This window comes from Cryptomeria japonica, chromosome 10 (genome assembly GCF_030272615.1).
Source record: "Cryptomeria japonica chromosome 10, Sugi_1.0, whole genome shotgun sequence".
In the NCBI taxonomy this organism is placed as follows: Eukaryota; Viridiplantae; Streptophyta; class Pinopsida; order Cupressales; family Cupressaceae; genus Cryptomeria; species Cryptomeria japonica.
The window spans coordinates 268,254,394-268,281,474 of NC_081414.1; the positions used below are offsets into that span (position 1 = coordinate 268,254,394).

The 27,081-nt window shown below is 33.8% G+C and overlaps 1 pseudogene; it reads left to right on the forward strand.

Moving 5' to 3' along the window:
• Nucleotides 1-21,854: 21,854 nt before the first annotated feature.
• LOC131858895 (cytochrome P450 750A1-like) overlaps nt 21,855-27,081 on the forward strand; it is a 46,879-nt pseudogene continuing 41,652 nt past the window's right edge.

Consider the following 27,081-nt stretch of genomic DNA (forward strand, 5'->3'; position numbering starts at 1 on the left):
CAACTAGTGTTGACATCAATGACAAAACATCAGTGCAACACATAATCAATTCATCCATAATGCCAACATATTTTTTTGTGAATATATATTTATAATTATTTTATGAGAAATCGTCAATGGTATGCTATAATTGTTGCATTTGTTGATTTTCGAAAAAATAGATTCTAGAATTTCTTTTGATTTTTTTATGGAATTGAGTGCAAAAACTTAATTGATGTTTTCTCATCCTACCATCTATCAGGGTGGTATATGTGAAGGTGTCATATATAATAATTTTAATATGTATGCATGGGTTAAACAAGCTTCTTTGTAATGTTGGTAGTCTCAGCTACAACAATTGAACATTAGATGGTTTAAAACTTAGATAATCTACCTAGTATGTTTGGCAACCTATACATACATTGCAACACTTGAATATGATTGTTGAAACCCAATATCGCCTCTCTATACACTTGGCCTATATTTTAACCATATTAGATACATTTAGAAATGTTATGTTGCAATTAGTTTATGGAAAACATTCAAAACTTGAAAAAAAAAAAAGACATGGCATTGTGGTCAAGGGTGTATATTTTCAAATCGTTGATTTGAGGTTCTATGATGTTGGAAAAAATGAATGATGGAGATATCGAGAGGAAATATTTTTTTCCCTCCAAGGAGAGATGAAAGTTTCACTTCGGATTTTCCTTCAAACACATTTTCCACATTACATTGGAAGAGGGAGGAAAATACACTAGATTCAACCTCTAGAGAAAGAGATTGAATTCTGAGTGATGGTAAGTGAATCCCCGCTTTTGAGATTGAGATTTGAATTGATTGAATTGTGTACTTATGATCAAGTGTAAAAGTGACAAAGATATGATTATAACTCAAGATAGAAGCATAGGATGAAGTTGTGCACCTAGATCTAGCAATAATCTGTCGAAACAAAGTCACCCTGTAAATTTGGGAAAAGTTGTTCGGACGATGGTGGGAATGTACACGATCCTCTAAAAAAATCCGCAAAATGAAAAGGGTTTTCCTGCCTTTGCAAATGGATGGTGAATCTAAAAGTATAGTTATGCACTTGCAACCTACACATAGAAAAGAGAGGGAAAGGTGTTGGGATTGGGGGTTTGCCTTCAAGTCAAACCCTAGTTTTCAAATTAACCAAATGATGAAGGAAATTAATTGCAAGTAAATGTAAATGAAAGACTGAAATGTAAGTCACCTCAAGGAAGGTTGTGATAGAAATGTTGATAGAAGTGGTTTTGTGGAATTGAATGTTGGAATGAATCTCCTCTTCAATGGTTGAATCCCTGACTTGAATGCAACACCTAGCCTTGAAAGGAGACTTGAGAATGCTCAATGCTGGAAAAGAATGCTTGAATGCTCTTGAATGCTTGAATGCATTATCTCATGTATCTGTCTTATGCCTATTGAACTTATGCCAAATGGGAGGGGAAATGAGACTTAAATAATTATCAATTAGGGATAATTGATTGATTTTATGTCATAGGCCAACATTGGGGGAGTCTTCCCGCTCAATGTGCAACCTCCAAAGCACATTTGAAAAGGGTCCTGCCCCAAAATGGGGTAGGGGACATGGGTGCCATGCCCTTGTCCAACCCTTTTGTGCAGGACAAGATGCAGTCTAGGCAGTGCAGAGGGAAAGCAAGATGCGGTTCTTGGGTTTTGAGCAAGTCTCTGGCCTTCAATCATGCTTAGGGATTCAATTTGCATGCATGAGGACCCTAATATAGTCAAAAATTGTGAGGGACACAATTTTATGACACTACATTTAGCTCTCACTTTAACGAGAGTATAAGCATACACCAATACTATCGGTAAAGTACAAGGAAACAATATTGAAAGACTTCTACCATGTCAAAGAGGCAAGATGCACCAAGCCCTCAGTGGACTTAGGATCTTACGAGATCGATTGATAAAGTAAAAGTGAATATCAAGAAGGGAAAACCATGACTGCAATTAGCAAGGTTCCCCTCACTATGAGTCACGAAAAAGATACCAAGATTATTAAGCAAAGCCAAGTTCATTAAATAATTCTAAGTGTCAAAAAGGAAAATATGAGCGAAGCGTATAGACCCATGTTAAAGCGATTGCGCGTGCCTTATCAGGAGTGATTGCTTTAAGATAGGATACACCTAGGAGAGAGAGAAGAGAAGGACCACATTATCGCAAGGATTTAACCCCCAAGTGAGCAATAAACCCAAGGATAATGAACACAAAACACAAAGGAGGTAGTTTCTCTTTCCTCAGGGCCAGTATATTGTATGATAACTCATGTATATCATATATGTATATGTGCATATAATAATCACCATTCCCCAAAGAAGGACACTGCCTTGGAAGAAAGCAAAGAGAGGATGTCTTTCCAAGTCAACACAAAAGAGACCAAAAGAGATCTCAATGTTTTGCATCGTCTCCAAGTAGAAATTGAGGGAACAATAGAAGAATAGAGATACACATAGAAGAATGGTCACAAAAGAGCGAGCAAGAGAGAGAGAGAGAGAGAGAGAGAGAGAGAAGATCTACTATGCTAATATTGCTAATCTAGCATGACATCTGCCTCCTCATCTTGCTGACCACTATTTTGGGAAGGCGAGCAACATGCCAGAGGAGCGACCTCAACCACAGTAGGTGGAGCTATCAAAAGATCCAAACAAGGACTATGCTCATGTGGTAAGTAACTTTGTTCAATTCTAGGAGCTAGGATTAGGGTTTGTGAAAATTCAATTGATAAATGCTTGTCCACATCAACAAATTCATACTCACTATCATAACATTAGGAGTTGTATTTCCATCATGAATAACATTTTCACTCATTTCCTCATCAAAATTTAGAGAAAGAGGAGCAAGAACATGAATGGGAGTAAAACCATCACATGTTTTATCCAGCTTATGATTTAGAGATGTAGGTTGAACATCTTTCTTAGGAGAAAAGGGAATCATTTCAACTATTGGAGTCTTATGAGTGATTATTTTGAGGGACAACTTCACGAGCTCAAATACTGTGTCTTCATCAACATTCTCTCGCACAACGATTTTGTCGAATCTTTGTGGAAGGTTCAGAAGGAGGAGGAACACTTGAAAAAGTAGGAATGTTTCTCTCCTTGATATTTGAAGGTTTAGGTTGACATCTTTTAGGTTGAACAAGAGGAGAAGAAGGCCTCTTCTCTCAATAAGAGGAAGAAGGTGGAAGTGCACCATATAAAGGAGGAATTTTAGGGGTAGGAAGAAGACTAGGTCCATCATGAGGAGGCTGTATAGGTCTAACCTTAAAGGATTATTGTTTTTCTTCTTAGGAGAAGGTATAGTCACATCCATAGGAATACATTGAAGATCGTCCTTAGGAGGGAGATTAGTTCTATCTGTGAGGGGAAGAACTTCATCTTCAAGTGTGATAAGAATGTCAAGTGTTGGGGATCTAGGCTGACTTGAGGATAAGATCGTATCTTTCTTCCATTTTTTATAAGATTGAAAAAGATCATCGCTCCTTGATGGAAGAGATTGAAATTGTTCAGGCCAAAAGAAATCAATAGGAACACTAGGGCTTCTTTCGAATGGACGAAATAAGCTATGGTTTACGGTTAAGATTTCTCCATTGTGAGGAAATTTCAAACACTTATGGATAGGAGAAGAAATAGACTTCATGGAAGATAGCCAAGGATAGCCCAACTTCACATAGAATTGCTCAAAAGAGGGTATGATAACAAATTCAACATCCATGGATTTAGTATGAACTTCAACAAGAAGGATGATAGAGCCATTGGTAGGACAAGAGAATCCATCAAAGAACTTCACCACTACATTAGAGGCATCATATATGGTTTTATACAGTCGTAAAGTGAAAAGATACTCCTTAGTGATAATGTTAACCATGCAAGAGGGATCAACAAGAGCACCACGGAAAGGGATATCATTAACCTTCGCAACTATGTATAAAGGACCATCGAGTTCTCTAACGGTCTCACTAGGGTCAAATGTAAGACGAGAATCCTTAGGCGTATGTTTTTTTCTACCATATTTACTAAGTTCGGAGCCACAGATGTGAATTCCTCAGAGGAGAAGGAAGTATACTCAGTCTCAATCATGTTAGAGGTATGAGAAGGAAAAGGATCAGTAAAAATTTTAAGATTTTGATTAGGAGGAGCTACTGATTTATTGCCCTTATCATTCACACCTGCCACAGATATAGTATTGTTGTCAATCAAATCTTGAATCTTATTTTTCAATGTGAAACATTTCTCAGTATCATGACCAGGCTGATGATGAAATTGAGAAAAGGAATTGTTATCAAAATAAGGGGATGCAAGTTTAGAAGGATCAAATTGTTTTATAGGAGGAAGTTTGATAAGATTTATTTGTAATAATTGAAACATAATACTATGTAAAGATTCATTCAAAGGAGTAAATTGTCTTTCTCTTTTAAAGAATTTAGAAATAAGAGGCACACCTATTGTAGCATTCACATCGTTTTTGTTGATTGTATCATTGGACTTGATGAAGCTTTTTGTTGGTTTGAATTTCACAAATAGTTGTTGAACACTCTCCCCTTTATCACTCAGAGCCATAGGAATAGATTGCTCCATTTGACTCATAGTCGGTTGATAATTGTGGAGGGTTGCACACAACTGCGAAAAGGAAGTAAACTCAAACAAAAGAATCTTTTCCCTGATATATTTTTGCAAATTAGAAATGAAAATTTGTTGAATATCATTATGATGTACATGAAAAGAAATTTGAGCACACAAATGCTTATATCTACCAATGAAATTAGTCACTTTTTCTTTAACACCTTGTTTAGAATGCATTAAATCAGTCAAAGTGATTTTAGGACCAATGTTATTTTGAAATTGTTGTATGAAAGCATTTGCTAGTTGTTGAGAAGAAGTGATGGAATAAGAAGGCAAAGAGAAATACCATTGTAAAGCCTTATCTCGTAATGTTCTTGTAAACAGTTTTGCAAGCATTATTTGATTATAAGCAAAATCAATACACAAGGTTTGAAATGTTTTAACATGTGTAAGAGGATCACCTTTTTCATTATAGAGTTCCAATTGAAGGACCTCAACATTCTTAGGTGGCACAACTTTAACAATATCTAGAGAAATTGGGCTCGCAACATCAAAGGTGGGCACACTAAACTTGGATTGACTCATAGAAGCAATTTGTTGTTATAAGGAAGACACAATTTGAGCAAGATTGTTGATGGTTGCTTTGGTAGAAGAATTGATGTTAGATATGGTTGATTGAGAAGGTGGTGTGATGTTATCGAAGGAAGGCATGTATTGAGAATAAGGTGGTGGGACATTATGATAAGTAGGCATAGGTGATGATTGCATAGGAAATGGGACACTTAAAGAAGGAACAAAATTGTTGAGTAAATTGCCCCCTTGTGTCATAGTGATTGGTTGAGGGATAATAGGAATACTTATGGAAGACATAGGTAAAGATGGAGGATTAAATGAAGAAGAGAGATTTCTCCCATGACCAATGGTTGTAGGAATGACATTTTGAGTTGATGTAGCCATGATGTTTGAAGTAAAAGTAGGAACACTAGCCATTGAAGTGTTCAAAGGAATAGAAGAATTGATTTGATTTGAAGGTTGTGAATAACCTAAGTTCTCATCACAACTCATGATAGGCATGACATTAGAATCAACAATATGAGAAATGTCACACAATATATCAATTTCATTCTTATCACTTTGAATCATGCGTTTAAGGCCTTTAATTAATGGAAGAGCTTCACTATTAAGGTATTCTTGGGACATCCATTGTTGAAATTTATCAAATTGATTGTCCAATTTGGAAAGTTGATCTATGGAAACTCTAATCAAAGCTTCTTCGTGTTCATCATGGGTTTCATCGATTGGATGGATAGGAAGTTGATTAGGATGGGAAGAATTAACATTATCCTCATTAAATAAGTCACCCAAATTTTGCTCTATCTCCTTGGTAATCAAACCTTGGGAGGCCTTAATTCTAATGCTTCATCTAACGGGGATAGTGTAGGTAGGACTAATAACTTAGTGAAACTCATGCACTAGAGGGAAAATTGAAATTTTGAAGTTTGAACAAAGCTTACAAAATTGAGTAATGAAAAATTTAAGAAAATAATGATTAAACAATTTGAACTTTGCTGGAAGAAGAGGATGACACAATTTCCAAAAATGAAAAGAAATTGGAATTTTAAAATTAGGGCCAAGGGAATACCACTTAATTTTAAAATCAGAATTTTTAAAATCAGTGATCCTTATTCTTAATTCTACTTCCTTTTCCCCTACAAATGATTACATAAAATCATATTTATACCCACCAGAACATATCTGGGTCGGCCTCATACGATTGCATTTACCAATACAAGAAAATGAAACGTGTAACTAGGTTGTCCCTAAGAGTTAAAGAAATCTTTCTGGAAAATAACAATCATGAAGTACGATTCAGCGGGAAGGTAGGCCACATGCCAAAGAACATTGGACAAGACCCAAGATAGTTCCACACACCAAGAATCGCATTGGTAATGAAGGAAAACCAATCAGTAAGCATAAGAATTATCCCGAAACCCAGAAACAGTCAACCAAAAGTGATAAATGATCGGAAAAGAATCCAAATGAACTAAAAATATGGAATCAAACACATGAACCTTCTTGGAAATCGAAAATAAGTTCTCCCATGAAAAAGAAACCAACTACTGGTGCCAAACGGTAAGAACACAAAAAACTACATAAAGAACTAAACAAGAATAAAACTAAAAGGAAGTATTTTTGGTTGATGCAAGATTACTCATCGATTGGAGATGCTCTTGCATCATGAAGAGACTGAGAAGGATGATGAGGCTGATGATATATAGGCTCCACAAGATGAATCTATCTAAGATCTAGCCATGGGTGATGAGGTTGAGATTATCCAACATGACAGGATGGTGAGGAACATAGTGAGGTATCAAAAAGAGCATATTACAATGCTACAAAGATAGGGAGTAGCCTTTTAGGTTGCTGGGATATCTTGGAATTTTGAGCAAGCATCTTTGATTTCAGGTATGGAGAGGTTGATAGTGGAAGGGGATCAATTGACAATAGAGAGGGATACCCTCATAGCCTCTTGAGATATAAAAGATCAGATAGCCTGGGATGGAGAGTACATGCATATTCGATTGCAGAGAGATCAATTGACAATAGAGAGAGCATCACTATTGGTAGAGAGGAACAAGTATATAATAGAGAGAGCTTCATTGATAACCTCTTGAGACACAACATTGTCTAGGGCACAGAGAGTTGATAAGGTTATCGAGGAGTTTATGCAAGACATCACAGGTGGCGGTATACATGAGGTAGAATGGGAGTTAGGAGTGATAATGAAGGAGGACAAATATTAGAGGGATTTGTATGAGTGTGGTACCAACAAAGAAGATGACACCATCACATTGGGTATAGAATAGATCACACAACATGACACACTCTCAAAGGACAAAGAGTAGTTCAAGAGTGATAGGGATAATGGGGTATGAAGGACTAGGGATAGGAGGAGCTTCATCTTCAGTACAAGATAGAGGCAAGGAGGATTGAGGGAGCACCAAGTGATACTGGCATGCGTTTCTTTTGTAGACACTTTTTAAGATTGTACTAAGCTTGTGAGCTCCACTTGACACAGATACTCTAAATTTTTCACTCTAATACTTTTTTTGATATATATGAGATGTAATTTCTGATAGCGACTACATGATGTGTTTATACTATATGCATGTTTTACTTTGATAGGATAACATTTTCTTATATGTATATTATCATTTTCTATTTGATGTTGTTTATATAATGCCATGATGTTATTATGATGTAATTGATATTTTATGCCATTATTGAAATGTATGCGTTAGATAATGATACTAACATGTAAATCCATGATGATATGATATATGTATTATATTCATGTGATCTAACATCTTCAATGCAGGATGCTTGTGTGTTTTTGGGTACCAGAGTATGAAACTAAGAGGACTACAAGGACTGAATGAAGAAGTGTTAGTTAATTTAGATGAGGAACAATTAGTAAGGACGAATCCTTTCTTTCATAAGTGCACTTTATCAGTAGAGAGATTTATTTAATATGATAAGTCGATGCATTGTGTCATGACATATAAAACTAGAGAGATAATGTGATCCCTTTGCCTAAAAACATACATATTGCAGACAAGGAATGTTTCAATCTATCCTGAAATGTTTTTGGATGCTAAGGGTCAAGGTATGTGTGATAATTATGAAGTGAATCTACCAACATAGACACTCAAAAATTACTTGGCTCAAAACATCATGAAAACATCCCACCAATAGAAGACAAAAACAAAAGACCATGAACCATCACAAACACTCTCATCACTTGTGGATATCCTTGAGTAGCATAAGAACATGACCAAAGATAAATCAATGAAATATAATACTCACTATCCACCAAGCGAGTCAACAATCATTCTGATCTTTGTTTTCAAAGTTGATAGTTTGTGTTTTATTGGACAATCATATGTCTGGTTTCAAGAATGAAGTACCTTGTTTAAGATGGACATAATCTATTTTCAAGAATGAAGTACCCTGTTTAAGATGGACATAATCTAGTTTCAAGTATAGCATACCTTGTATAAGACATATATTATAGTTTGGATAATGTTGAAATATTGATTGATTGATATGACAAGTTGATATATCTAATTGTTGACTTGGTTGATAGTTTGTCTATTGTTGGATGATTTGTAAGCATAGTGTTGTATGAGTTTAACATCTATGTCTACTCAAATGTTTGTCTATTGTAATGGACAATTTATTGATGAACTGAAATGAGTGTATTATGATTTTTGTATTGTTTTCCAATTTTATGGTATTGTGGTTATTCAATTTTTTTGTGATTTGTTCAAAACGTTTTATGAATATTTTTTGATTTTTTTAGGACATTATATGAATATTTTTGGAGTTTCTTCAGGAAATTATATGAATGCTTTTGGAATTTTTTTAGGACATTATATGAATGATTTTGAATTTGTTTTTCAAGATACTACATGAATATTTTTTAATTTGTTTTGAAGACTATATTATTGTTTTTGGAATTTTTTTCAGCAATTTTTAGATATTTTTTTAGGACTTTATGCCTATGCACATATTGGATCCTTCGATATTGTTGTAAGAATGACTCCATATGTTAATCATGGTACAATGATTACCCCCAATCTAGTTTGAACAATACACAATGGTCAAACAAAAGCAAACTAGCATATGTACAAATTGGTTACGCAAAGGAATGATAGTAAATAACGACCAATTGTAGGCCACAAAGGATGAAAAGGGGCTAACAAATTGAAAGTGGATCACAAATGCAGACGTAATACATATATAGTGGGGATAGATGATGGAGCATTAACTTACTACACGATCTGTTTGCCAAATTTTCACTGTGCAGTACTTACCCAAAGTGCCTGTTTGCTAGGTTTTCACTAGTGGGTGAATGATTTATCTTGACTATTTATCATGATCCAACAACTAGTAAGGTATTTTATTCTTATGAGTTCATGCGAAAGAGAATAAGGAAATAAAGATTCCATGAGCTAGAAAGCTATATTATGCTAGGTGATCTGTCGGAGGAAGCAAGAGAGAACGTGGATTTCTCAAGATACCAAGTTGTGTTATGCTAGGTGATCCATGGAAGTACAAATTCTAATAGGAGAACAAGTTGTATTATGTTATGTGATCCATGTGGAAAGGAATAGTCAAAGTAGAAAGCCACATTATGCTAGTTCCATTTATCTTGAAAAAGGGAAAGGAAGAGTCAAAAGCTCTAACTAATTGTGTTATTATTGTAAACTCATCCTACAAAATAGAAAGGAAGAGTCAAAAGGTATAGAAATTATGTTATTCTAGTCAACTTATCTTGCAAAATGGTGCAAAGTGATGACTAGGAAATCGAGAGTCAATCATAAACATGATAAAAGAAAATAATTAAACTCATAAAATAATGTTAGTTCAATCCTAATCTAAACAGTAAGACCATCAAAACAAAACGTGAATGAAAACATGAATAAAAGCATCATTCCTACACTCCTTTTATGAAGCCTCAATGCTTTTTCTTTCTTCTCTAATGTTGGTTTGTGACTCTCAAGTTACAAAGTGCACAAATATGAATGAAAGCAAGGACAATTAATAGCGATAATACTAGAAATCATGATTCTAAGATTATTTAGACAAAATAACAATGGAAATTATAAAAAAATAATTCAATAGAACAACAATGAAAATATTAGAAAATTAGTTCGACAGAATAACAAAAAGAATATTGGAAAGTTCATTGAATTGAATGAATAATGAGGCTTAATTTTATAGAAATTTAGATTTTATTAAATTGCCAAGATCAAACTGATTTTAAGAAGTTAAATGGACATGATCAAATGCAACTCAAAGTTGCCATTTAGAAGATGTGAAAAAATGGAAAAGCCAAAGAGATCAAGCCTATCAAGAAAAGAGGATAATATGAAGACTTAATAAATAAAATTTATTAATTATCTCCTCATTACAATTAAATTAGTAGGTAGAAGAAGATATTTATGACAAATTTATAAATCTAAGTTATTAATTTTCTCATCATATTTATCGATTAGAAAATGAAATAAAATAGATTTATTTAATTGTGGAAGTGATAAATAAATAAACATTTTATTTATTTTAGAAGAATATATTTATGATCCATTAATAAACATAATTTATTAATCTATTCCTCATATTTATTGATTAGGCAATTAAATAGAATAGATAGATAAAGGGATGAATAAACAATAATCATTTATTTATCGTAGAAGAAGTGTTAGTATGAAAGAGGTTTAATTAATAAAATAATTAATTAAACCTAGGAGGGAATCAAGTCAAATTGATGTCAAGGGACAAATATTTGGTCACATTGACTTAAATTGGGTGAAATTCAAAAGAATTAAGAGGAATTTGGAAGAATTGGTCAAAATGATTTAGTATAGGAAATAGGATCAAAATGATGTCATGGGACATGAAATGGGATCAAAATGATGCCATAGGACCTAAAATATGGTCAAAATGACATCATTAGGATAGGTTCTAGGACTAATTGATATCATACAATCGAAATGGGGATAAAATAATATCAATAGGATAGGAAATGAATAAAAAGGAGAGAAGAAATGAGACAGGATTGTTGAATAGTTAAGACCAAACACACGATGAGAAAACATGTTAAAAATATGAGATGTAGGCATTGACCATTTTTTAGTACTTGTCTACAGAAAGGATAAGGTCAAACAAAGCATTTTCTATAAGGAAATCCACAACATAAATTTGAAAAGGATAACCAAGCAAAGCATTGTGTGCAAGGAAATCCAAAAACTTAAATTTGAAAATGATAACCAAGAAAATAATTATATGAAAGGAAATTTGGAACTTGAATTTGAAAAGGATAACAAATCAAAGCATTGTATGCAAGGAAGTATCCAACTTGAATTTGAAAAGGATAACCAAGCAAAGCATCGCAGGCAAGGAAATTCACAACTTGAATTTGGAAAGGATGCATTGTACGCAAGAAAATATGCAACTTGAAATTGAAAAGGATAACCAAGTAAAGAATTGTATGCAATGAAATCAATAATTTGAATTTGAAAAGGATAACTAAGCAAAGCATTATATGCAGATAAATCTACAACTTGAATTGAATATAAGCTACAAAGAAGTTGTGATGCATTCCCCCCCCCCCCCCCCCCCACTTAAGATGTCAAAATATCCCTATGTTGTTGTCCTAAGGTAGAAAGAGAGACAAGGATAAACACCTTTGATGCTAAGGAGATATTTTTTAGGAAATAATATACATGCAATCCAAGCCAAAGAGGGCATACCTCTTTTGAGGCAAGTAAGAGATAGTTGTAATAAGATATCTTACATAGCTATAAAGGGATCCTTTCGAGGGATGCAAGGAGGAATATATATTTACCCAAAGATATCTACCTTCGAAAAAATAGAGGAGATCTTTAATAAGGATAACATATTTTAAAGGAGAAAGTGATTTGGAATACACACCTTCTCCACTACCAAGCCAAGGTGGATCCTTAGGATGGATTAAACACATTCACTAAGGAGGGATTATTCATAAAAATACATATCATTTCAAACAAAGATTAAGTCCAAACCAAGGGACACACATATACTCATATAGAGGACCACTATATGCAAGAGCAGACTTCAAGTTATGAAAGATGCAATTCAATAAAGGAAAAATGCGATCCTTGAGAAAGAGAGGGAATTGAAATATTATTCTTACCCCCAAGCATGGAGACAATTAAAAGACTATTATGTTTCTATCAAAGTATTATTGCACATGAGATTGTACCATTGTGAAAGACAAAGAGTCCTCAATAGGTAAGCTACTAGGATCACATAGTGAGGAGAAACATAATAGACAAATATATTGTTATTCATCTATCATTTTAATAATACCACTATCAATGAGCCTTTGCATTGAATTTTGGAAATTAAGAAATTAATTTGTGTGATGGTCATGAATTTGATGATATGTGCAAAAAGTGTTATTGTCAAAATAATGGGTAAGTATTTGAACTATAAAAAGATCATCCATATATGTTTGAGGTGATGAGGGGGGATATAATATTTCCCCTCTAGTGCATTATGATGGAGGATCTATAGGGACCTTAATTCTGTGTTCCATTTTTCCAAGTCCTTGTCCACTATAACCTTGTTTAGAAATCATATCATAGCCAACATCATAAGATGCTTTCAATTATGAAGGAGAAGGACTTTCAATATGGATTTATTTGAAATTTTTTGTGTAAGGAAATGTTAAAGGATTGAAGGGGTGAATAGTGGAGGAAGGAATATCCTTTGTCAAAAGATCCTCCTTTGTATCATGATTATTCATGTCCACTTTATTGGGTTGGGAGGAGGATCCTTATCATCTATGATTTCATATTTTCTCAATGTTATATTAGGGTATAAGTCATGAATAAAATTCATAACATAATCTCGCCTCAAAATATGTTAATGATTAAGATAATCTCTAGGAGAATAAGGATGATCTAGAGTGATTGTTCTACTAACATATTTTCCTTTTCCCCTTGCACCAAATTATCTCAATGAGAAGAGGATGGTTCAATATTGCCTCCCCCTTGGAGAGATCATTGATAGGAGTGTTGATTAACCTCGTGAATTAAAGATACTTTAGGAAATGTACAAAAACTCACCAATCCTTCATCTCTAGAGGAAAGGTCTTTGAAATAAAAAGTAGCTATGGTATCAATAGGAGAGGTAGCCACTGTATCGTCCCATTGCACAAAATGATCTTCATAGGTGGGACCAATTGTGGGAGAGGGTAAATCATGTTTTTGGATAAAAGGAAAACATCATCTATCATCATATGCATAAAAGGAAACACCATGAAGATCTTGCAGAAGATGTGATATTATTTAACAAAGAAAGATAACAACTCCATTTATCAAATCTAATAACCAAATCAATGTTCACTTAATGTATGCAATGAAATTATGAAATTATGTCATAAAAAAAATGGAGAGCGAAACGCAGAAGACCGCCTATGAAAAGAAGAATGGAGATGCCGAGGACACGGGTTTGAGAAAGCCAATTTAATGGAAAATTCTTAAAGTCAATTGGGATGAGCATGGTGATAAGCAGGCAGAGTCTGAAGAAAGTGTTGATATCACTAGTGGAAACCTGAATCATCGCCAGTATACATGGAAGGATGCCTCATCAAGCGACATTGATATTGACCTAACCAAAAACATTGAAAGGGAAAAACTGATCTTTGATCGACACATGATTATTGCAAAAATTATAGGGCCAAAATTATCAAGAAAAGATATTTGCTCCTAGGTAGTGAATCATTGGGGGAAGCACATAATGATAAAATTCCTACCCAAGGGCTTCCTCATTGCTGGTTTTCCCAAAGAAGAAGATAGAAACCATATCATTAGCCTTCAAAACTAGTTCTTGGACGAGCACCCACTATATATTCAGCCCTAGGCTCCAAACTTTGACCATACATCACTGGCAGTTTATGATAAACCAGTATGGGTCTGATTATACAACCTTCTTATAGAATATTGGAGCAAGGCGTGTTTGGAAACAATCGGGAGATCCCTTGGTACTTTATTGGAAATTGATGAAGAGATCATTGAGGGAGATCTATACACATATGCTAGACTCAAATTAGCAGTCATTAAGACAATCCCCTCTTTGGTTATGTTACTCAGTGTGGATGGTGGTTGGAAACAACACATAGAAATCGAAAAAGAAATTGACGTGTGTTCTTGATGCGGAAGTAAATTTCACAGTACTGACAAATACAAATTGTTTGTAAGAAAGGCCTTTAAGCACCCTCACAAAAAACCAAAACAGGTTTGGAAAGCAAAGGAGAAAAATCAAGAACCTAAAACCCTACTTTTAGAAGGCCCTAAACCCATCAAAAGCGATGAAAACCAAGATGAATGCACGAAGATTCCCACACAAGACATCCCACTGGTTTGTAACACCATCCCAAGTAATGACACAATGTTGTATCTAATTGAATACCCCATAGCAGAGGAGGTTTTGTAGGAGTCAGATTCGGATACATCTAAGCCGGTTAGTGATGGTGATGGTCTGAACATAGTGGATCCTAGATACATCAACCAGTCTACTAACATCATCCTTGGAAGAGAAAAAGGCACAAGGGGGAGGAAAAGTCACAAACCAGTTAGGGAGCAGAGAGGAAATGAGAAGGGCATTGTAAGTATGTTGAAATTCTTGAATCCTGGTAAGGGAGGTAAGCCCTCCCTTGGGAGAAGATGAGGCTCACTTCATGGAATGTCAATGGCCTTTCGGCCCCTGACAAAAAATGCATGGTCAAAAGAACTTTGGCCAAGCTTGATTCAGAAGTTTATATTCTACAGGAAACAAAGCTAAGTAAGGAAAAGGCATTGGAGTTCATCAAATATTGTTATAAGTGGGAAGGAATTTTTCAAGATGCCAGAGGCTCGGTAGGGGGCTTGGGAATCATGTGGAACCCTTCCAAAATTGATGTGCATCCCATTACCTCATTTGATCACTGGATGGCGTGTATCATTGTTTGCAAGCAATCTAATATATCCTACCCGCTATTTAACATATGTGGACCCATTAAGACTGAGGAAAAACTAAAAGTTTGGAATGAGGTCTCCAATCAAGCTAGTCAGTTGGATAATGGTAAGGTCATTGTTGTTGGTGACTTCAATGCTCTTTTGGACATTGATGAGAAGGTGGGAGGCCTTCGGAAACCTTCAAAAGTGATGGATGATTTTAAAGAATTTGTATCTAACTAAAAATTGTTCGATATCATACCAAAGAATGGGAGATTCGCTTGGACTAATAGAAGACTAAACTTTGCCAATATATTAGAAAGACTGGACCATTTCCTGGTGGGGGAATGGTGGATAATGTTAGGGTTTCAAGCAAATCTGAAGAAAATATGAACTAACAATCGATAAACAAAATTTTAATTGATAGACATGAAAATATTATTGTGTTTAGCTTCTAGTATCAATTGTGTGAGTTTATTTCTTTGACATTTCGTATCAAACTCCATGATTCGTCATTAGGAGTTTGATCCAAAACATCAAGAAAATAAACTCGCATAGTTGATACCAGAAGCTAAGCAAAATAACATTATGGATTATTGAAATCATATGACTACAGTCATGAAAACATCCAAGATGATTGTTTCTTTTAGTTAACATTTCTTGGCCTTAGGGAAAGAGCACTAGTAGCCATTATTGCTAACTTCACACACTATAAGCTCATAAATAGTACATCAGATTTTGACAAAAAAAAATTTAGTTGTAGCAACTTAATTGCTTATAGCTATTGATATAGCTTCTAAGAAGTAAGAAAAATTTTGTGGGATCCATTATGTGTGCAAGGGTCAAAAAGTGATCATTTCGAAGTGTTGTCTGAAACATATTCCCTATTGCCTCACTGTCCATTTTATTTGACAACCAAAAAAAATTGCACAATTGATCCAATACTTATATACAGTTGTCCAAATAATCGTGCGTTATTGGTATGATAAAGTTCCACAATTGATACCAATTACTAAATTTTCTTTCAATTATTGCATATACCAATGCACAGTTGTTGGGTCATTAGATGATTTTAGTGAAATCCAATCAACATCAGTTGGAATATGGATAGTAACTTGAACCCTTCTCTTACTCATATTTTCATAATATGAAAATGATCTGATCTCCATAAATGAATGATAATTTTTAGTAATGATCACTATATAAAATGGACGTGTCTATTCTAGCTCCAAAACGACAGTACGGATTGACTAACATGTGTGTTAGTTGCGTATTTTACACCGTCGATTTTGCAATAAATGACTGCGACTAACACTCGCTATCACTCTATACAAAAGGTCTGTTTTGGAACCAAAATAGCTTTGGCCATATAAAACATCCTATAAGACCCACAGATATTTGGTGACATCTTCGGGATACTAAAAAGATGTACAATCATCCATGTCATTACATTGGCAATAAAGAAAATATTATTTGGGTTGCAAGTTGCATTATTTACTTGTACATTGAAATTAAATGGAATCACATGAGTTGTTTTGTTCAGCCACTAAAAAATGACACTTTGAGCATTCATAGGAAGAGGAAAGGGATGCATTGATGATATACGTACTACGTAAGACAACTTTTATTGACCTTGGGCTAGTAGTGTGATAGCTCAACTCATAAATTGTATGGCCATAGGCAGCACCGAATATCTTTATATCTCAAAATAAAACAAAATGTTATAAAGATGACAACAGTGACATTGAAAAAAAAAACAAGTTGGTACACTCACGTTTAATGATAGAATAAGAAAAACTTTAAACTACAAATTGATAAACATTTGATTTTCTTTCTTAATTTCAATTTTAAGATATACGTACTTTTTTAAATTGAAGATATTTACTCTTAAATAAATTATTATGAATTAAATAATATGGTAGTATTGCTAACAATTAATAGTAAATTATATGTTCTTACAGTGTTTATTAACATTATAAAAAAAATAGATATAAGTTAAAGATTTTAAAAAGAAATTAAGTAATGAGTTGAGAACGAATCTATTTTTAAGTGAGATGCATTTACAAAGAAAGTCTTGTTCCATATCCTAAACATTAAGAAAGTGTTTTTTAGGTTTTTGTCGTATTCACAAGATGATTAATATTGTCTATACTATAATAAAATATCACTTGTTCTCCTCCCTTTGGAAGTAAAAGTTATAGTGTCATTCACAATAGTTGAGCGGTAGTATTCTCTATAGAAGAAAGTTTAAGGCTATAAATTAAAATGTCTTAATTTTAAGTCAATTTATGAATCTTCTTAGAGATTTAGTATTGAAGATGAATGAGAAAGGAAACAAAGCATCCTCTTGATAAAGATCCTTAGAAGAAGAGAAAAAACCACATATGCATTCATTAGCATGGACAAAAATGAAGGTTGAAACATAAAATCAAAGACCCATTCATTCCAATCTTTACCGAAACCAGATTTTAACAAAATTCTATCAATGATCACAAGCTTTATAAGGTTGAGTTTTAAGAGCATACCTTTTTAGTAACTAGCAATCTATGAGAATATGATCCAATGAACTAAGATAGCACTACCCATTATTACTCAACCTTTTGAAAATGTCATTTATTCTTTAATAATTAAAGAAAAATTAAAAGATAAAGTATTTTAGCAATAATTTTATAGAACTTACCTAAAATGGTTATCTTTTGAATAATTACTTTTTATAGAATAAGAGAAAGAAATATAGAGTTCATAATCTTAAGAAGTGACTTTAATTTCATAGATTCTTACACCACTTTTAAAATATCTTCATCTATGATATCTCAAAATGTTAAAAGAAAAAATAAGAAAAACCATAAATCTAGAAACACCATCCCTATTCATATAAGACATAAAAGATCTTACTTTATTTAAGAATATCTTCGTAATCAAGACTTTGTTTCTTTTTTTGTCCAATTTGAAAATGTTGGTGTAAATAATTATTTATCTTTGATATTATTACATTATACTTAAGTTTACTTAGGAAATACATTTCATAGTAGTTTGGGTATGAGACACTTGGGTGTTTGTGCCACATTGGGATAGTGTCTGTAGGAGAATTTCCACCTTTTATGGTGCTGATCTTGTTACTACTCTATCATATCCACTAATTGTGGAGTGATAACTCCACCTTCGGTGGGTGATCCACCTCATGTGGAATATTATATTGTTTCTCCTACCTACCCACACCTATTTCCTACCTACCCTTGTTTCTTATTGAGCCACATGTCATGTTTGTGTGCTCACATATCCATATAGCCTTGCCTATATAAGCAGACTCATATTCATTGTATGTAACGCTTGATGATCTAGTTGATTAGTATTTTCTTCTTGATAGAATACAATTTATTCCTATCAATATTTTGTCCCTCTATTGTATTTTTCATTGAGCCCTTAATCTTGGCAAAATCTCACAGAAAAGACTAAAAATTAAACAAGAAGTTTTTTTTTTTCCTAATCATTTATTAATTTAACATATTCTCAACTATAAAACAAAAAACAAACAAATATTATTAAAAACAATAAATAATATATAAAAAGGATTTTCTTTTTTAATTCAATTTTAAGAAATACATATCTTTTCAAATTGAATATTTATATCCTTGATGAGAACAATAAAAGGTGTACAATATGGCTGACTGTTTCACATTGGAAAATAAGGAAGTCTATTTTCAAGATTAAATTTAAGATAACAAAAGAGATATTAAGATTACATTCAATAGATCCTTACTGATTACACAAAAAATATCTATGTAACCAAGACAACGACTCTTTAATTCATTAACAATTTAGAAAAATATAATTTTGTTGGCCGCATAACTAACACCCGACCTCATCACGACGACCGACAGTGTCGACCGATAATTTTGTTCGGATCACCTACCACTATCTTTATCCATTGCTCAGGAAACTCGCAGTCATAAGAACTACTTCAAATTCTTAAGCATGTGGTGGAGGGATGGGAAATTCCTTGACAATCTAAAAAACTAGTGGCTGGAAGGAAACATATACTCTGGGTCCCCAAGCTTTAAATTTGTCAAAAGACTTCAGTTCCTGAAAAACAAAATTAAGGATTGGAACAAGATCTCATTCAAAAATGTCTTTGCTGAGAAATGTAGAATCAAGGAAAAACTTGAAGAGGTTGGTAATCAAGTAATGCAATTTGGCATGACCAATGTGGAGTTCAAATTGGGGAAAACACTTAAAGCCCAGTATTTGGAAATTTTGAAGAGGGAGGAACTATATTGGAAAGATAAATCCAGGGAACTTTGGATAGCCGAGGAGGACCTCAATACCACATTATTTCATGCTTCTTCTAAAGCTAGAAGGATCAATAATAAGATATGTTCAATTAAGGATAAGATCGAGATTTTGAATACTTCGGCTACAGATATGGAGCAAATTGCTCTCAATTACTTTGTGGAAATATTGGGCAACACTGAGGATGAAAACTCGATTGCAACGTCAATTGTTGAGGAAGTCATTAACCCCTTGATTATCGACTCAGATTGTGATATGCTACTGGCTCCTTATTCATTGGAGGAAATAATAAAGGCCACATTCTCACTTCATCCCCATAAGGCGCTTGGACCCGATGGCATTATGTATGAGCTCTTTCAGAAATGTTGGGATTTCATGGGCAAGGATATTTGGGTGTGGATGAAGAATTTCAGAAAAAGCATAAGTTTGTGAAAGAGATCAACCATACCATTATATGCCTTATTTGTAAGAAACAGGATTGTGACTCAATGTCTGATTATCGCCCAATATCATTATGCAACATGATCTACAAAATATTATCCAAGGAAATGGTTGAAAGATTGAAGTTACTACTACCAAAGCTGGTTTCAGAAAATTAGAATGGATTTACTCTGGGTAGGGAAATTGCGGATAGCATCATCCTAGTAGCGGAAGTCATACACTCACTCCATAAAGAAAAAATAAAAGGTATGATTATTAAACTTGATGTTGCCAAAGCCTATGATAAGGTGATTTGGAATTTTCTTTTGCATGTTCTAGCCAGATTTGGTTTCCTGGTGAAATGGATTGAATGTATAATATTTTGCATTAGCACAGTTAAATTCTCAATTCTTGTCAATGGTAATTTAAGTGGGTTTTTTGGAGCCAGAAATTGTCTGCGACAAGGAGATCCTTTATCTCCCTCATTATTCGTTCTCATGGCAGAAATCTTGGGGAGGCTAATAAAAAAGAGGCATAATGAAGGCATCTGAAAAGGAATCAAAGTTCATGAGCAATTTGAGGCAATTGCACATTCCCAATTTACAGATGATACCATCATATTTGGTGAAGCTTCTACTCAAGAAGCTTTAGGTATTAAGGGCACACTTGAGGAGTACACAAGGGCTTTAGGTCAAGTTATGAATAAAGAAAAATCTCAGTTGTTCTTCTTTAACACCAATAGGAAGGCCCGGAGAAGAATTGCACAACACATGGATATAAAATTTGCAGAGCTTCCAATCAAATACTTAGGGGTTTGCATTAACAAAGGATGCAGACAATCTCAAATTTGGGAAGATGTTATTAAATCATGCCAATCTAAATCTGAAAATCAGAAAAATAGATGGCTGACCCAAGCAGGTAGACTTACCATGATCAAATCAATTTTATCGGTCATCCCTATATACAACATGTCCTGTTTCAAACTATTGTTCGCTGCTGGAAAAATTCAGAACAATTTGCTCAAGAAATTTGTGTGGGATGGAGCTAAAGATAACAAGAAAATTTTGCTTATCAATTGGGACACATTATACCTAATGAAGGAAGACAGGGGAGTTGGCTTAAGGAAAATGGAGCTACAAAACTCTGCCATTGGTCCTAAGCTCTCTTGGAAGATGTGCAAAGAGCCTCAAAAAATGTGGTGCAGGTTGTTCCAAAAGAAATATCTAGACTAGGAGGACCCTAATCAAATTCTCATAGTGGCCAATACTGAAAGGGGTTTGGCTATGTTGAATTTCTTATGGGATTGCAGACACATTATCACAAAGCACATTTCATGGTAGATTGGTAATGGTAGATCAACCTTGTTTTGGAGAGACTCATGGGATGGGTTTCCATCTCTCTTAGAATCTTTTGAAGATAAGGGGTGGATAGATATGGTTGAAAAATGCATAGGGCAACATGTATGCAATTATATGGAAAACCACATGGACACGAATGGTCTGAGAATATGGAATAAAATCAATATTGGCAATCCTTCATTATGTGAAAAACTTTAGAAAGCAATAAAAGATAGGAAAATTACGGTCTCTTGTGAAAGGGACAACATCTTTTCGTGTGCATCGAAATCTGGGATGTACAGTTCCAAACTTGGGTATGAAGTATAAAGACAAAGGGGCTCCTATGATACCTGGTCGTACAAATTATGTTGGAATCATAAAATACTTGCAAAAGAAGGGGCTTCTATGTGGATTGCTTTACATAGTAGAATCCTCACTCATGATAGACTTAAAATTATTGGCATCTTGTGTCCCAATTGTTGTGTTATGTGGTGTGCAGATGAAGAAACTACCAACCATCTACTATTCAGTTGTCCCGTGGAAAATTTTTGTTGGAACTAGTTCCTTGATTAGGTCAATTGGGCTATGGTTAAAAATGAAAGACTTTTGACTTCCTTCTTTCTTGGCCAATTAGACAAAAGTCAAAATGGAGTGATCTATGGATGATTGATCCATCCATAATTTGTATGGCACATCTGGAAGGAAAGGAACAGAAGAATTTTCAAAGAAACAACACTGTCAAACATAATGTTGGTGGACAAAATAAAAGTTATAATCGAGGAAGTGATAAACGGAAAGATATTGAAAGGTGGTCCCAAAATATACAATAACTGGGATGCCTTAATGGAAAAATAGTGGGCTCTTAAAGATCCAATTTTTATGCCCCCCCTTTGAATAATGTTGATAGAAACTTAAACAGATGGAAGGCCCCTCCAAAGGACTAGACAAAACTCAATTTCGATGGTGCCAGTAAGGGGAACCTTGGGGAAGACAGTATTGGAGCCATAATCCGAGACGATCAGGGCAATATATTATATGGTTTGTTTGGTGGCATTGGAGCTGCCACAAACAATGAAGCTGAGATCCATGCACTTGAGGTGAGATTACGCCTTTGTGTTCTGCAGGGAATATCTCAAATCATAATAGAAGGTGATTCACAAATTATTATAAATGTGATTACTAAACCAAGTTTGCATAACTGGAAACTTAGTAAATAGTTACCACTGATATACAACCACCTTAAATCAATTGAGTGCTACGAGGTTGTGTATGTCTATAGAGAAGGCAAATCAAGTGGTCGATTACCTTGCGAATCTTGGGGTTGGACAGAATAATGATTTTGTATCTTTCAATCGAGCCTTGGCTATGGAGGATATTACAAGACAATGCTTGAAGGACTGCCATAGATCTTCACGACAAGGTATCAGGTAGTATGCCAGCAGGCCGTCTACTGTCGCTGGAAAATACCTGTTGTGGTTGCGTCTTCTTCTCAGACGGCCAAGCAGTTTCTGAAAACCCATGACTTGAATTTTGCCAGCAGGCCGTCTACTGTCGCTGGAAAATACCTGTTTTACAATCGCAAGGACCTCGTGTTTGGCCCCTACGGAACTTATTGGCGAAATATAAGAAAGATTTGCATGACGGAGCTCCTGAGTGCCCAGAGAATCGAGTCCTTCAAAGGTGTGCGGGAGGAAGAGGCGTTGGCGATGGTCAGATCGATCTGGGAGAAGAGTGAGCAGGGCAAAAAGGGCGTAGATGTGAGCCACAGCGTTGCCTGCTATACCTCCGACTTGATGTGGCGAATATTGACGGGGAGAACAAATGCCGACCGCCTCTCTGGCGGCACAACGTTTGAGGAACTGGTTTGGGAGGGTAATGAGTTGATGGGTGCTGTCAATATTGGCGATTTCATTCCTTGTTTGGAGCTGCTGGACTTGCAGGGTCTGAGACGACGCACGAAGAATGTCCACCAGCGGTTGGACGCCGTCTTTGACAAAATAATAGATGAACATGTGAAGCGCAAGGGGAGGCGCGGCGTGAAGGAGGAAGATGAGCGACAGAAGGATTTGGTTGACGTGCTTGTGGACATGGAAATCACAGTAGAAGAAAAGAAGGCTATCCTTATGGTAAGTACTCATTTTTATTGTATGTTAGTGTAGTAATCGCATTATTTTGTATTGATTATATCTATGTGTTTATAGGATATGTTTCTTGCGGCAATTGAATCATCTACATCTACAGTGGAATGGGCAATGAGTGAGCTATTGAGAAACTCACATGTGATGAAAAAATTGGAAGAAGAAATTGATTTTATAGTTAAAAAAGATGACAAAATAACATCTACTCATATTGTAAGCATGGAATATTTGTATTGTGTGGTGAAAGAGACATTGAGCTAATATCCAATAGGTCCTTTGCTCATCCCTCATGAGTCTACTAAAGATAGTATTGTGGAAGGACCTCATCATGACTACTTCATACCAGCAAAAACAAGGCTTATTGAAGAGATCCAAAAGTATGGAAAGATCCCTTGGAATTTAGCCCTGAGAGATTTATGGGTAAAATTTTGATATGATAATAGATCCAGAATTAAACATGATTCCTTTTAGGGCAGGAAGGAGAAGTTGCCCCGGTGCTTCGATGGCCATTGCCAATATTGAGATTGTATTACTATATCTCGTTCACTACTTCAATTGGAAATGTGAAGGGGAGTTAGACATAAAAGAATCTTTTGAATCACCATTCCCAGAAAAGTGCATCTATATGCTAGACATAAACATGATTCCTTTTAGGGCAGGAAGGAGAAGTTGCCCCGGTGCTTCGATGGCCATTGCCAATATGGAGATTGTATTACTATATCTCATTCACTACTTCAATTGGAAATGTGAAGGGGAGTTAGACATAAAAGAATCTTTTGAATCACCATTCCCAGAAAAGTGCATCTATATGCTATTCCAACTTGGAGGTTAAAGGTGAATGAACATTTCTACCTTAAAATTTAGTCACTGTAAAAAATGTTGATTACCTTTTCATTCAAATTATGTAAAACATAATCCTTATAAGTAAATATTCTTCTCATTATGAGATGGATACAAAATGTATATATATTAAAATAAGTTTGATTTCAATATTTCCACTATTTTCCTTCTTCATATCTATTTTACTTCTTCTTATCTTCTATTATTGTTTTTTATTATAGTAATATTAATTAGCATATATTATTAAAAATTTACAATTTTTAAGTATATTGTGTTTTTTCTTTGTATGATATTTTTGATTATTTGAATGAGAAGTGTGAATTAGGAAACTTGAACCTTGTTTAATGAAAGATTTTTATACAAAAAAAATTGTACTCTATCTGAAACATTAAGATTTTTTTTTATAGATTTTCCTATTGATAAGGATATCAAAAACTTGTTCATAATTTAATTAAATATCTCTTGTTCTCCTTGATTTTAATAAAGAAAGGGAAGAAAAAATTATAGTATCATCTACAAATTCTTGATGAGTGATAGCATAAGCTATAGAAGAAGTTTTAAGGCCATATAAAGAAGCCTTATTTTTACTAGATATTATACATCTTCCTAAAGATGATGAACAAGTAGGTAGGCAAATGATCCCCTTGATGAAGACCCTAAAAGGAAGAGAAAAAACCTTTTTAGATCCATTAACAAGGATACAAAAAGAGATAAAAGAATAGCACCTAACAACCCACCATCCAATCCTTATTAAAATAATTATAATAATATTTAATAATGTTAGTTTTAGGAGGTTACCTTTACTATTGCTAGCAATGTATAGTATAATAAAATAAGATAATACCATCTATTTTCAAACAACTCTTAACAAGTCTCTTATTCTTGAACAATTAAAAAAGGAAAGATTTGAGTATTTACTATATCGAAGTTGTTCTCCCTACGAGAGGGAGTGACCTAATTTGGTATATTTATGGCTATTACAACATTTGTATCAATACAAGATGATTTAATATTTTTTGTCAATCTATCATCAAAGATACCTATAACCTCTTGATTGGTTTTATGAGTTGTTTTCGTGTCGAGAAAAGTGTCATGGAAATTCATACACAGAGAACTTGTCGTCAATGCTTAAACATTGTCTTCCATCTCAATACCCATAATCTTGAGCCCACTTAAACCAAGATCAACAGTGCCAACATCTACTTTTTATTATTTGAAATCACAATGTAGGAATTACTTTCTCCTTTTAAAATTCACTATTAGTTTTTTAAGCATTTAGATAACTATCATATTGGTGTGGGTGAATTATGAATCTATGGTAGAGAGGAATTTTTATAATTTAAAGATTTAATATTTTTAAATAAAATTATGTAGGAATCCTATTAAGTCAACTTTATTAAGAGAAGATATAGTTAACAAATTGTTGATCTAATAATATACCTATTTTATCATTTAATATTTAATGCCTCTATTTTTAAAAATTGATGTTTATTTTAACACAGATGACCAATAATTAATAATAAATGATATATCTATTAAAATTTTGAGGACTCAAATATAAAATAAACAGGCATCCAACAATTAAGACAAAATTATGACTCGGATTTAACATAAACAAAATTATGACTCAAATTTAACATAACTAGCACTTACACCAGGGGTTTGAAGGTTATTCTAATAGAAAAATATATGTAAGTAAATTTGTCAAAGAAATATAGTTTTTATTGTCTATAAATTTTTTTAATACAACTTTGAAATACATGTACAATTTTGTTTGGAACATTGAAAAAATATGTATATTACATACTTGTTCATAGCATATTGAAGAAAATATTTTTAACAATTTCATGTTTGAGGATTTTGTAACTGATTATGTTTGTATTGAACTAACCTAGAAAAAATTTATAGGTTGTTCTTTACTTTCATTCCTACACATTGAAATAAGAAGTTAGTGGACTTTTTTCAATGCATGGGTGGTCATGTGTAAAAGGTACAAAATTTATAAATTTTAAAGTTTGTGTTAAGCAAAGAAATTATATGTGAGATAATATAATATCAGTAGCATGGGAACAACACCCAATGTAGTAATATATGAATACCAAGTAGTAACCTATACACTATGAAGTTGTGAATATATTAGGTTTCAATTGTTCTTCTAAAGAATATGCTATGAAGATGGTAACAAAAATAATAAATTGATTGTTTTTATAGAAAAGGTTGCACTAAAAATTGTGTATCTTTACTCGTTATAATGAGAGTAGATGTAGTTGGGACTCTTCCTTTTTCTTGATAATTGTGTATGGATTGTAGTTTGCTAACTGATATCTTGTTTCTCAGTAGTAGAGAGGTTTCTAATGTGAGACTTGTTTCAAATCAACTAAGTATACATATAATTTCACATATTCTAATTACCTTTATACATTATAAAAATATAATATCTATTATATAGGTGATAAATAAATTAATTAAATTAATTAGCATGACTATCTACATATGATGATAAATTAGTGATAAGCCAAGAAAATTTACAACTAGGAAAGAAAATTTTAATTTCCAGGCATGAAAATATCATTGTGGTCAGCTTCTAGTATCAATTGTATGAGTTTATTTTGTTGACATTTTGGATCAAACTCCATGATTCCTCATAGGAATTCAACTTGAAATGTCAAGTAAATAGACTCACACAGTTGATACCATAAACTAAGTACAATAACATTATGGACTATGGAAATCATATGACTACAATCACATATGAAAATATCTAAATTGATTGTTTCTATTGGTTAGCATTTATTGGTCTTAGGGAAAGAGCACCAGTAGCCATTATTGCTAACTTCACGCATCTTAAGCTCCTAAATGGTAAATCAAATTTGACAATTTTTGTTGTTGCAGAGACTTAATTTATTATAGCTATTGTTATGGTTACTGGGTAGTA